This window comes from Myotis davidii, unplaced genomic scaffold (genome assembly GCF_000327345.1).
Source record: "Myotis davidii unplaced genomic scaffold, ASM32734v1 scaffold114, whole genome shotgun sequence".
Taxonomy (NCBI): Eukaryota; Metazoa; Chordata; class Mammalia; order Chiroptera; family Vespertilionidae; genus Myotis; species Myotis davidii.
The window spans coordinates 192,564-205,146 of record NW_006285918.1 but is presented as its reverse complement, the minus strand read 5'-3'; the positions used below and the strand labels follow the sequence as shown (position 1 = coordinate 205,146).

The following is a 12,583-nucleotide window of genomic DNA, read 5'->3' as shown; positions in this document are numbered from 1 at the left end:
TGATCAGCTGCCTCCTGCATGCACCCCCACCAGATACTGAACCCACAACCCAACTATGTGCACTGACCAGGAATTGAGTCCACCACCTTTTGGTGCATGGGATGATGCTTCAACCAACTGAGCCACAGTGGCCAAGGCTGAACTAAACTCTGGATAGAGGCTGTGATATTTAGTCAAAGGGTTGGCTAGACTCAAAGATGCACCAGAAGTGGGTCTCTGTTGAATTATCATCTGGATGGAAAGACACTACAATAATTATCACATACTAAGTGTCACCAGGAAGTAGGTAGGACCAGGGAAAGATATATGCAATGTGTATATGCCAGGGCAGTGCCTGCTTTAGAGAAGAATTGGTAGTATGGAGTGTCTCTCTTCTCAGTTCCTTGGGGTCTTGACTATGAGGCCCATGGGTAAATCTCACTCATTAATGGCCCTGTAGTACCCAAGGAAATTAAGGGGAATCCCCCAGGGAGGCTTTGAGTAGTTCCTTGCTGCTTTTTCTTGTGGCCCTCAGTGGCAGTCCCATTTCTAAGAGAAACTCTAGGGTGGTGATGGCGAACCTTTTGAGCTCAGTGTGTCAGCATTTTGAAAAACCCTAACTTAACTCTGGTGCCGTGTCACATATAGAATTTTTTTGATATTTGCAACCATAGTAAAACAAAGATTTATATTTTTGATATTTATTTTATATATTTAAATGCCATTTAACAAAGAAAAATCAACCAAAAAAAATGAGTTCGCGTGTCACCTCTGACACATGTGTCATAGGTTCACCATCACTGCTCTAGGGCCTTGGCTGCAGAGTCAAGGTGGCTGGGTGGATGGCCTAACTGCTTTTTTTCTAAATGGACGTGGGTGCCTCCTGGGCTTTTTGGAAATCAGGAAGACTACTGTGTACTGTTTAGATATTGGATTGTCACAGGAGAGCAGAAACAATGACTCATATTGTGATTAAAAGTAGATGGAATTAGAGATGAAGATAGTTATTTGGTAAAGAAGACTCTAGGTCTTCCCTTGAATCTGTATCCTTAGATTATGCAGAAAAATGCATCTCTCAGTTCTTTGACAATAGAGTATCTGAGTAGCTTTCACTCACAAGAAGCAAACTGGGTGAGCAAATTTGGATGTATGAGTGAGAGATGTAGGAGGTCAGGGTGGTTGCTGGGTGATTTGAAGAAGTGCTGTGATGGCTTTCTTGGCAGAAAAAAATAAAAAATCTTGGGCTTTGGGAAGGAGCTTGACACTGTAGAAAGGCTCAGAGGGCAGCTGTTCAAGAAGGAAGTCTAGCCCCTAAAGTGACAAGAGATTTTACTTTTCAACTGAAACTAGGTTTCTGTTTTTAGGACAAAAAGCTCTAAGGATTTTAGGCTAATGATTATGTTGATAATAATAATATTCAATATGTGCCAGGCACCATTCTAAGTATTTTATGTGAATTTGTGAATTGTCTCATTAAAACTCTCAACAACCCTATGAGGTAAGGATTATTGTTATCCCCTCTTTATAATTAGGAAATTTGAGTCACAATGAAGTTAAATAACTTGCTCTAAGTTCTCACACCTAGTAAGTGGAAGAGTTGAGATTTGGACAAGGAGAAGCTACAACTGGCTAGAATTATTTTCCACTGGTTTCAAGAATTCAATATTTTATAATCTTATAAAGAAAATAGATGGATATGAAGAGAATTTTTTAGATGTAGAGAAAAGAATTTGAGAGGCTTTGTTTTGGATGAGTCTTCCCTAATAAGAAATGAAGTGAAACTGTTACTAGAAGAGGAGATAGTAGGAACTGACAAATCAGTGATAATATGTCCAAAATGGCAGTCTCCTCAGAGATTATCCAGGAGAACCTTCCCATAAAAACTAGAATTAGAGAACAGAGTAGCTTGTCCAAGGTCATATAGGCAGTGGTGGCAGAGTTGAGACTGGATCCCAGATCTTATTCCTCCACAGAATATTGTTGTGTCTACTTCAAGTGTACTTATTCCATAGACCTTTAATCCCACTTTTACTGCTTCCTAAGGCCATAAGAAACATTGTATCTCAAATTTTATATTTTTCTTATTTACTTTATAAGACCCCAACATAAATTGTGTCATATATGTGGGTTATTTAGTCTGAATATATAACCTTGATGTGTTCATTTACCCTTGTTGGGAAATACATAGTGCAGGAATGGTTATCTAGCAAATAGAAAATCTAGTCAAGAAGTGGTTCTACCAGCACTTCAGGTATCTTTATCTTTAATGAACATCAGGGGTTTTGTTAATTAACATCCAATGTTTTCATTGGTGAAATCAGTAGTGTTCAACATATGTGGATTGGCTATAAATATGGTAGAGGAATTCCCAAACTAGCAGAAAGAAGACATAAGGATCTAACAAGATCTATAGTGTTATCCCTTAGAAATTGTACCTTAGGCTTAATTTATAAATTACGCTGTGGGCATCCATGAATAAGGATTCTTAGTTAGCTGCATCCTGACACTAGAATATTGTTTTGTCTACCTCAAGTGTGCCTTCATGCAAGGTGCTGTTGGAGCACCTAAAAGGATAGGAGCTGGACTTGACTGAGTCCACAGAACAGGCTGTCCAATTATTTTCATGCCTCTTTGCCATTATTTTAATGAGAAACAGAATTTTGTTTGAGACTTACTTTAATACCTGGTGGTGAGGTTATGGGGGAAAGATCTATAGCCCTCATTCTAACCATGCCAAGCTACTGATATCCAATAAAACATAACCTAATGATTTTGAATGATCAAATTGGCTTAGGTCAATTTACAACTTCAGATAACTCTATTTTGGATCCCAGTCTAAAGTGAGCCTCTTTCCTAGGGGGGTCTATAGGAAGCTCCTATTCCCCTGTATCATTCCCTTGAATTCCTGTTTCTGACCTGCTGAGCACTCACTAATAACCCTGTGCCAGCTAATAATCCTGTGCCAGCTTTCTGACCTTGCTGCAGGCCTCAGCATTGCCTAGGGGAAGGTTAGTTAGAATAGAGCTTCCATTGAACCATGAAAGGCCACTGGATATACAGTGTATATATGTAGGGCTATAAGTATGTGCACAAAAGAGAGAAGGTTCTGCCGTATTGAGGTACCTTGATGATACACTAAGAGGAGAAAGTCAAAATAGGGTTTTGACTAAGAAGAGCTTTTCTGTCTACTCTATGGTTCCCAGTAATTATAACTACCAGTTAATTGAGCTTCCCTCAGCCAGTAATTTAGCTGCTAGAAGGAGGTGGATAGTGTAGGTTAGAGATCAGAAATGTGTACCTACCACCTACCACAACACAAGTCCTGCTGTGGATGTGTCATGGTACCACAGTGGTTTTAAAAAATGAGGTTGAATGTGTTTGGGTTTGGACATGGACTCTCCAGATTGCTACAGGCCCTACCACTCTATACCTGGACCAATTTCCACATTTATGTGATTTACCTGACTCCTATAATCATTTGCCATTTCAACCCTAGTTGAAACTGAGTCCAAGCTCTATAGGCAGGAAGATCTCAAGTAAAATCTTGGCTTCACTAATTAGCCAGCTGTGTGACCTTGAGCTAGTTGCTTATAATAATTTTGAGCTACCTCTGATTCTTTTCTATAAAATGTGATGATTCCATGAAATAAGTCAAAAGTGCTTAGTGCAGTGTCTTCCACATTTTATGGGCTCAATGAACGGTATTGCTATTATTTCACTCCTGATTTTAAATTTGTTGATAGCAAGTATGGCACAATGAATGCTATAGAAACTAATTGAATTACTGAATGCTTTATAAACTGATTGTAATACATCTATTTTTAACAAATGGGTTGGCATTTGCCATGACATCTAGTTTATAGCATGGCTAAGGACCAATCATTAGCTAACATGCAAAGAAGGGAAGAATTATTGTCAAAATAAAAATAATTTCCTTGTTTTTAATTACCATCTCAAAGAGCATTTTTACTTTACTTCAGAGACTATGACTTGAGACTGGTCTCTTATTTCTTTCAAGTCTCAAATTTCCAACCTGAGAGCCAAACTCACTAATGCTTGCATAGGCCAACAGCATCTCACTTATTTACAGAAGTAACATATGTGTAAGTTCCTGGTACAATGTCTGAAGCTTAGTGGGTCCTCAACAAATAATCATTCTGAATCAATATATCTCTATTTGCAGCACCAAGGTTTATTAAACCAGTGATTTCCAAATTGAGTGTGCATTAGAATTACCCACAGAGGTTGTTAAAAAGCCTATCTTCATTTTTTTTTCTGATATAATACATATGGAGTGTGACTTAGGAATTCATTGTTTGATAAGCATCTTTAGTGATTCTGATGTAAGTGTTCCAATTCAAGAAACACTGTTTTAAACTAACAAAAATTAGCTTTGGAAATAGCAATGAAATATAAGAATATTTGAGAATCTGTTACAGGTTATGGCTGACTAGCTGTCAACATTCTTTCTACCTTAAATTTACGAAGGTTTTCAACCATACAGAGACCCATACCCACATCTACTCAATTTACTCCTCTGTGGGCTGGGCACTGATCCATTTCTGTCTCCTCTATTGCTGTGAGCTTGATCCCCTTTTGGGCAGCTAAAAGGATGAGAGCCCTGGTTGCAATGTGTAACTGACAAGGTAGAACAGCCAATCATGGATAATTGAAAGAAGACTATTTTTTATTGCAACATTTTTTAAAAGTTAAAAAAATCCTCACCACCTCCATCACAAATTGATTTTACTTCTGAAAATATTCCACAGTAATTGTGGGGAATCCAGAGGCTAGATTTTATTGTAGCTAATAACCATGTACGTTAGAGGCAACAGACCCACTAACATCTGAAGGGTGTGACTTGAAGGGTGTGACTTGAAGAGTCAAAGGCAACTAAAATCTTAGTCAATAAACTACCAGAATTTATCCATGAAAGTCAAATGTTGCAAAATAGGTGTGTATTTGAGGGACTCTTCCTCATTTTCAAGAGTCTTCCAATGCCCTCTGGATGCATACCATCCATTTGGTGCCCCACTTCCTTGGGCAGATGCTTTATTCTACGACACTCACCTGTCTTGGAAAGCCTCCTCTGAGGATCCTGAAAAGTAATAGGTGGTAATCTGATGTAAGAATTTTTCTGGAAATATTAATGGCTAATAAGGATTTAACTCACTCCCTTCCAGATAGCATGCTTTCATTTTAGCACAGGCCTTCAGTGCAGTAACACAAATAAAATAATTTGTAGAATTTTAGACTAATGGCAAACTGATAGGGGACAAAATTTTGGGCAATACATTGTCATTTGATAGTCCTCAAATGACAGTGGGTAAGCTCTTAATGACTTCCCTGTAGTAGTCTTCAGCTTAGATATGTTTGAAAAGTGATATTGCTTCCCTTTCCTCCCCTCTTCCTCACAATGAGTACCTGACATCGGCCTTGAAAATGAGTCAATTTTGGGGGCTCATGGGGAGGCAGACAGAATTCAGGTTGTGTTTTATTTCTTGTTTCTAACCCTGTTTAAGGAAAGTCAGACAGCTGAGGAGCAGATGCTACTTGTCCCCTTCTGTCATGCCTTGACCCAGAGAGGCAAAGTGAAAAGGCAGTTGAAACTACTTGCCAACCTTAGCTCTCTTGGGCAGGTTGTTTCTAAAGGGTACACTTTAGGGTGTGGCAAGGAGCCAAGATACTGTCATCCTGGCTCATGAGCTACCTCTCCTCTTAGCCTGTCTTCTACTCTTCATTTCAAATTCCTACAAAAAGCAATTCTAAATAGATGGTCTCATCAGATATCTAATCATGCCACCTACAGACATGGCTGAAATGAACACAGCATTGTTGGGACTAGATTAGAGATATTCTTGAGTCAGAATAAGTCAAATGTGTCTCTTCCAGAATCTTCTGTGTAAGGGAAGGAGGTATAAATGTGGGTAAGAGCTTGTCTGGGAGAGCCATTTTCTTTAGTAATCACATGCTCTCTGCTCTGGACTCTACTTACTCAAAGTGTGGTTTGAGGACCAACAGCATTGGTATTATCTGAGAACTTGGTAGGAATACAAGTTCTTGGACCCCATCACAGATCTATTGAATCAGAATTTTCATTTTAATAGGATCCCTAAGTGATTGCTGTGCACATGAGAGGTGAGAAGTGCTGCTGTAGACTGACTTGTGCCCCATAAGTTTAAGGGGTCATTACCAGCTGTGTTTCCTCTACCCATCCTTATTCTTGCTCCTGCACCTCCTCCAAATAAGGGCAGATGATAGTCCTATTGAGGATAATAGCTAAAGATACCAGTGGTAGTTAGGAACTGAGAAGTTATTTTTTGACCAATGTTTGAATGGAAATCCAGCAGAGAGTGTTCTGGTTATTTCCATGGGGAGAGAAGCCAAATGTACACTGAGACAAGGCAAGGGAGGGATTGATGGGGTCAGAAGATGACACTACTTGGCTAGGCTTCCAAGTCCCTCCAGAGCTACCTTTAAGCATCTATAAGGGGGGTGCTGCCTTGTAATCATTGCATTCCACATGCCATCACAGGGAAAGAAAACTCAGTTGGAGATCCAGCTTCCCTACCACGTCTCCCCTTCTCTGACCTCCTTTCCATGCCAGGGCATTTCCTGCCAATACCAACATAGGCACCTTCAGACTCTCCAAAAACATGTTATTGTTTTTTTGTAATAGACATAAATATTTACACTCTTTAAAATAACTTTATTGACATACAAAAATATATACAAACTTACCTCCTTTAGAGAATGAATCCCCATAAACTTTGACTGCTTTCCAAATTACCCCCAAAGACTTTTAAATTCAACATGGTGAAGGTGCCCCAAGGTGTACTTATACCAAACCTCCCAATGCAGGTTGCTTTTTACTTTGGTCTGTAGAAGTCTTCCACAACCAGAGCCACTTGATCTTTGGTTTGGGTAGAATGAACATCCACTCTGTGTATCATGGCCAGAAACACCCCTATTTGTGTATCTTTCCTTAAAATTGAGGCATTAGGGTTTCCAGAGCAAATACTTCCCTGTTAGATACATTAACCCTCTTATCACACAATTTAAGCTAGATTTCTATATTATATAAAAAGCTATCATCCTCAAAGTAGAATGCAGGCCCCGAAAAGGATGGACCAGGAACAGAGATATTCTGATGAAGAAGGAGCATTAGGTCTAGAAAACTCCATGGTAGAAAACAATCCCCAGGTAAGTTTATTGTGGATGGGGTGCCAGAATCAGGGGCCAGTCAGAGATCAGCAAAAGAGCATAAGCTGGGAAGACAGAGCAGGAGGGGAAAATAATGTCAAGACAAGAGGTAAAAGTGTGAGGGGGACAATTTCTGTTCATGTTAACCTTTTTCCAAATATTGACCCCCTTGGGGGACTGCTGCCCTAATTCAAGGCTCACCCCACACATTGGCTGAGGCTATTTGTAGCTCTCAGCCTGGAGTCCAGCCATTTCTAGAAGAGGGAAGGTGTTCCTTCTGTGTCTGTGGAACTCCCACTTCTGCTGAAGAATATCCATCACCCCCACCTAGGATTTTAATTGCACCCTCTTGTGGACATTTCATCAAATTAGACCCAAAATATCAAAGCCAAAGGAAGAAAGTTGAAGCTTGATTTTTTAAATGAACCAGGTAAAGTATACATATAATTTTCCTGACCTTCAGAGTTTTTGAAAGCTCCTTCACATATATCTGCAGTCTCAATCTAAGAAGTTTAAAGTTAAATCATTGAATAAACAGGTTATTCCCCTCTCTGAAGGTTATGAATTCTATCTTATAAAATTCTGACCCTCTCTTAAAATTCATGCTTCCTTTTCATCCTTTAACCAATTGTATAAAAATGACAAATCTCTTATTCACAAAGAAAGACTAATAATGACCCCTCGGCAGCTTCATTTATTTTTTAATCTGTTAAAATGAAACCAGCCTATCACCTCTGACTATCCATAATAATGAAATTTAAAAATATATCAGGAGGCAAAAACTTATGATAAAATTTTCAACCAGCCCCCTTTATTCTCATTTAATATTGGGGGTAGGGAGAGAAATGCAGCATCAAGGAAACTGCCTCTGATGAAGTCAGAAGTGGAGGATGTGGAAAATTAGTTTTCTTTTAAGGAAAAAGGTTAAAATTGCTGAGATGAAACAAACAAATAAACAAAACAAAACATGGCTCATTTTGCAGTATGCAAAATAGTGTTCTTTGTTCCTTCCCCTCAAACCCTTCCAGGCTCCCCCATCCCACTTAAAAGATCAACAGGAAGCTGCCTTCTGGGGGAGGTAATACACTTTGCTGGAAACTCACCTTTACAACCTGCTGATTGCCATCTATTTTTATGGCCCAAATGAACAGCATCACCTTCCTCCCTCCTTTACACATAAAAATTAAATTTTTAAAATCCATAATAAACCTTGTGAGAAGGTGAATTATATTTTTGACTGGCACCACTGAGGCGACCTCTTGGTGCTTCAGTGGGCTATGCCAGCTGGCCAGAGGGGCTGAGAAGTGAGCTAAGCCAGTGAGCTTATTGAAGCCTGGCCAGCAGACAGAGGAGAGATGGAGAGCAGCAAGGGCACAAAGATGTGGGATTGGGGATGGGAGGTGGAGCTGGAGCAGTTGACTTTGGTTAGTATGTGAAGATCTGTTTGAGGGCAAGAGCCGTGGTACTGTGTGTCTTCACTGTGGTTCCAAAGATTACATGAAAAGGACAAACAGGAAAACAAAACAAAACGCACCAAAGAACAGAGAATAGGATAAGGGGAGACATTTCCTTCCCAAATGGACTTAAACAGTTAAATGGATCTTAGCAATTAGAATAATTAGATAATTAGATTGTGACTCTGTGGGCAGGAGACAGAAACCTGTCTTGGCTAAGTACACTTGGTAGCAAAATGCACTCAGTTATGAAAGAAGTTCTCAGTTAGCAGGTATATTTCAAATATTTATCAGAAATAAAATAAAATAAAATAATGCAGCTGATGAGTTAGAGTTAGCCAGCAAAAGGGATTTTGCCTGGGGCTCCATTAGAGTCTACACTCCCAAGGCTCACTCTCAGTCCCACCTTCACTTGCACCTCCATCAACAGATTTTTATTTAAGCCAATGCATTTAGAGCACAATTCCCTGGTGAATAACCTTTAAGGTTACATTTGCCTTTTCCTTGCTTCTTGCAAACAGTGCGTAATCCACGAGCACATTTGTTGGCTGTAAAGGTGTACAACAGCAATTTTTGCAATGACAGTGCGGAGAGGGAATATGAGATCTGTGTGCTAATGAGCTGACACTGCAGAGACTGGGGTGATGTAGTGTGGAGTGCACTACAAGTGCACAGCAGCAAGACACAGGAGGGGACTTCAAGGGAATTGAAGGCATTTCCTGAGGAATCAAGCCACTCCAAAGGACCCCGAAGTCCCTTGGTATTTTCACATCTTGCAAAGGCCTAGGATGATCAAATCTGTTTGGTGTTTTTTTTTTTTTAATTTTGTTTTATTGCTTAAAGTATTACAAAGTGTATTACATATGTCTCCTTTTTTTTGAATGAACATGTAACTTAAAAAGTGTGTACATCTCTTTTCATATATACTAATTTTGTGTGGTTGAGTGTCTCTGTATGTGTATGAATGTATGTATCTTGAAATCATAATATCCACACCATCCCTCTTTCTGGGGTTATCTGGCCAAACTGAAAAGTATGGTAGCAAACTCAATTAATCCCTATGAAATGGAAACATGGGCTCCAAATCAGATGAGTTTCTTTGATAAACTGCAATTCACCTCTGAGCTGAGATCCCAAATGAACCACCTTTCAAAGCTAGAGAGGCTTTTATTGTCTTCTTAAGACACAGAATGAAATTGGAGTCTGTCTTAAGCAAACCTCTCAAGGGTTGTGCAAAAGTAAAATAAAATAAAATAAAATATAAAATATAAAATAAAATAAAATAAAATGGTTGCTGGTGAAGAAGAGTCTTTAAATAACTGATGCCCGGGATTCCTTGCAATGAAACCTTCAGATTACATTGCAGAGGGAGTGCAGAGAGCAGTGGCATGCAGAAGGCATTAACCTTTGTTTATTTTTTGGGTATTTGTTACTATGCCCTAAAAAATGTATGTCTGTCTCAAGATTGAGGGCGCAGGAAAAATCATGGGAAAATCAATTTTAGTGCTAGGGGAAACTGCAACTAAGAATTCTGAATGAGAACAGGGAAAAGTTTCTTTAATTTTTGCCATTCCATTCCACATTGAATCAGATAGGAGAAGTGGGTGACCAGATTTGTACTTAACTGGGATTTTCTCAAATCGTCCCTAGGTCTCCAGGGAGGGGCAGACCAGAGGATCTAGGGGTCTTTTCTCTGTGAAATATTGTGATCAATTGGAAGAATGGAACCTGGCTTCACCTGCCAAACTCCAGTACTGAACTAGTATTGTATTCTGACACCTGATATATATGATCTTCACTTCCATTAGAAAAAGAACAATCAAGACCAGGGGAATATATGAAATATACTTCCAAGGCTTTCCTGGCCTTGTGAAATGATTGTTTTCTGCATTCAGAGACTATCAGACTGTGGTTGGACTAGTCATCTTTCTTATACTAAGCTTCTAGGCAGCAGCTGCCAGGAGACAGCTTTGAGATCTGGCCCCCATTCAATGATTGTGACATTCAGAGAGGACTGTTTCAGGGACCAGAGAAGATGAAAGCTTTCCTCCCCTGTCTTCTGAGCTGTAAAGCCGGAGAGTGCAACAGGCAGCTGGGTACATACACATCACTGGTTTTTGGATATTTCTCCTGTGTGTGTGTCAGTGTATGCATATGTGTGTATCTGGCATAACTGAGGGCAAGGTCACCTTTTTGTTTTGTCTTATTGCCCAGTGATCCATACCTCTTATCTCACACTTTCAAGCCACAAGCCATAACCCAGGCTTGTAAGCTTGTTAGCAGAAGTTCTGTGGATTTAGGGTGTGTGTGTGGGGGGGGGCAGGGGTAAGTTTGACCAATTTATTTTCCTTGCCCTGAGAGGTAAGGCATTAAGGCAACTGAATATCAAATCTGACTTATTGCCTGTTTTTAAACCTGAGCTTTTCACAAGGCAACGATCACTTCCTGGTTGCTCTTTGAGTGGGGTTCCTGTGCTGGCTGGTGTCAATCTGATTTGAGCATTAAAAAACAACAACAACAGAGAATTAAAAACCTTGGAAATCAATAATTTCTGAGAAGTCAATTGGCATTCTTATTCCAGTCCTCATCAGTGGGAAGACACTAAAGTGAGTTCAAATATTATTTGTTGTTAATAATAAAAAATCCTGGTGATTTCAAGTATTTGGTTTTAAATTTGTTCTAATTGATACTTAGGAAGCTGCATTTGAGCTTCACCCTCTTGACAAGATCACAGTGCTGCAGGATTAAGAGTCAGCTGTGTGTTGTAAGTGCTGTAGAGACAGGCTGGGATTACGGAAATAAAATGCAAAATATAGACAGACATTTTGTAACTTTCACACTTAGCTGGAATTAATAAGTTCCTATTTTTGTCAATGTTGGAAAGCCAAAGAATGTCAAATACAGAGTATCACAGAAAATGTTCATATAAGGACCTGTACCTTCAGTTAAAATTTTCTTAAAGTGAATACTGTCACATTTCTTGCAATGTGCTTCACCCCCATCCTCTTGGCCTGAGTCTTAAAAGTCCAAGGAACCTGTGCTCTTGGAGACTCAACAGTTTTTGGAAATCACATATCCTTTGAGGCAGAAGAATTTGAACTCAGTCATATATAAATTTTCACACAACAGAACATAAATATAACTTCTCCCTTGAATGAAAGCCAGAAAACAAAAAAATTCCAAACTGCACAAGCCATAAAAGCAAAAACATATTTATGTCATTATCAGCCTCATTGTTGTAAAAACTTTTAGTGCAATAAGCTTAGATAAAGAATTATCAGTCTTTTTCATAAACCATTCCATTCAAGAAAAACCTGTGTCCAACAGGCTGTCATTTGGGTTCCCTTGGTTTTACTCCTCAAAATGTCCCCTTTCTAGAGGAACATTTACCATGGCACAAACAGGCATTTCAGAAATAGCTTTGGGGCTCATGAAATTCCTCCTTTTTTATATTATTTGCCTGCTGCAAGCCTCCCCTCTCCACCTTTTGCTTTAAGTTAAGAAATGTGTTGTCCTTAACAATGAGGTGTCAGGGTGAACAACACTAGGGGAGAAAAAAAGAAGCAGCTTTCCAAATAGTCACCTGAGCTCTGTCCTCTCCTGTCCCCTCAGTTTTCCAGGTGTTCATCACTTGTAATCAGTTTGTAGTCTTATCAGTTCCTATCAGAACTCTCTAGGTAAGAAAGGTGATATTCTAGGATAGAAAAAGGCCAGGGAACTAAGCCTGACCTGTCCTTCAAGGTCACTTGTTTGCAGAATTTCCCATATTTGGCTCCTATCTATTAGGCAATTGTCAAATTCAGCTAATTTCTACAGCCAGGCACAGCTTTAATAGTCAAGTAATGTAAATCCTGAATTGACTCAATCAAGAGGCTTCTTTTTTTAATCCCATCTGAAGAAATTTCCCTGAACAACCATGCTATTTTTTCTTTCCTTTTTCTGCCAAA

General features: G+C 39.3%; 1 protein-coding gene across 1 annotated transcript in view; it reads right to left on the bottom strand.

Annotated features, from left to right (window-relative positions):
- The window catches only part of LOC102760415 (glutamate receptor 3), a 158,178-nt gene that overhangs the window by 143,304 nt on the left and 2,291 nt on the right, over positions 1 to 12,583 (bottom strand). The gene's annotated exons all lie outside the window — the stretch shown is intronic.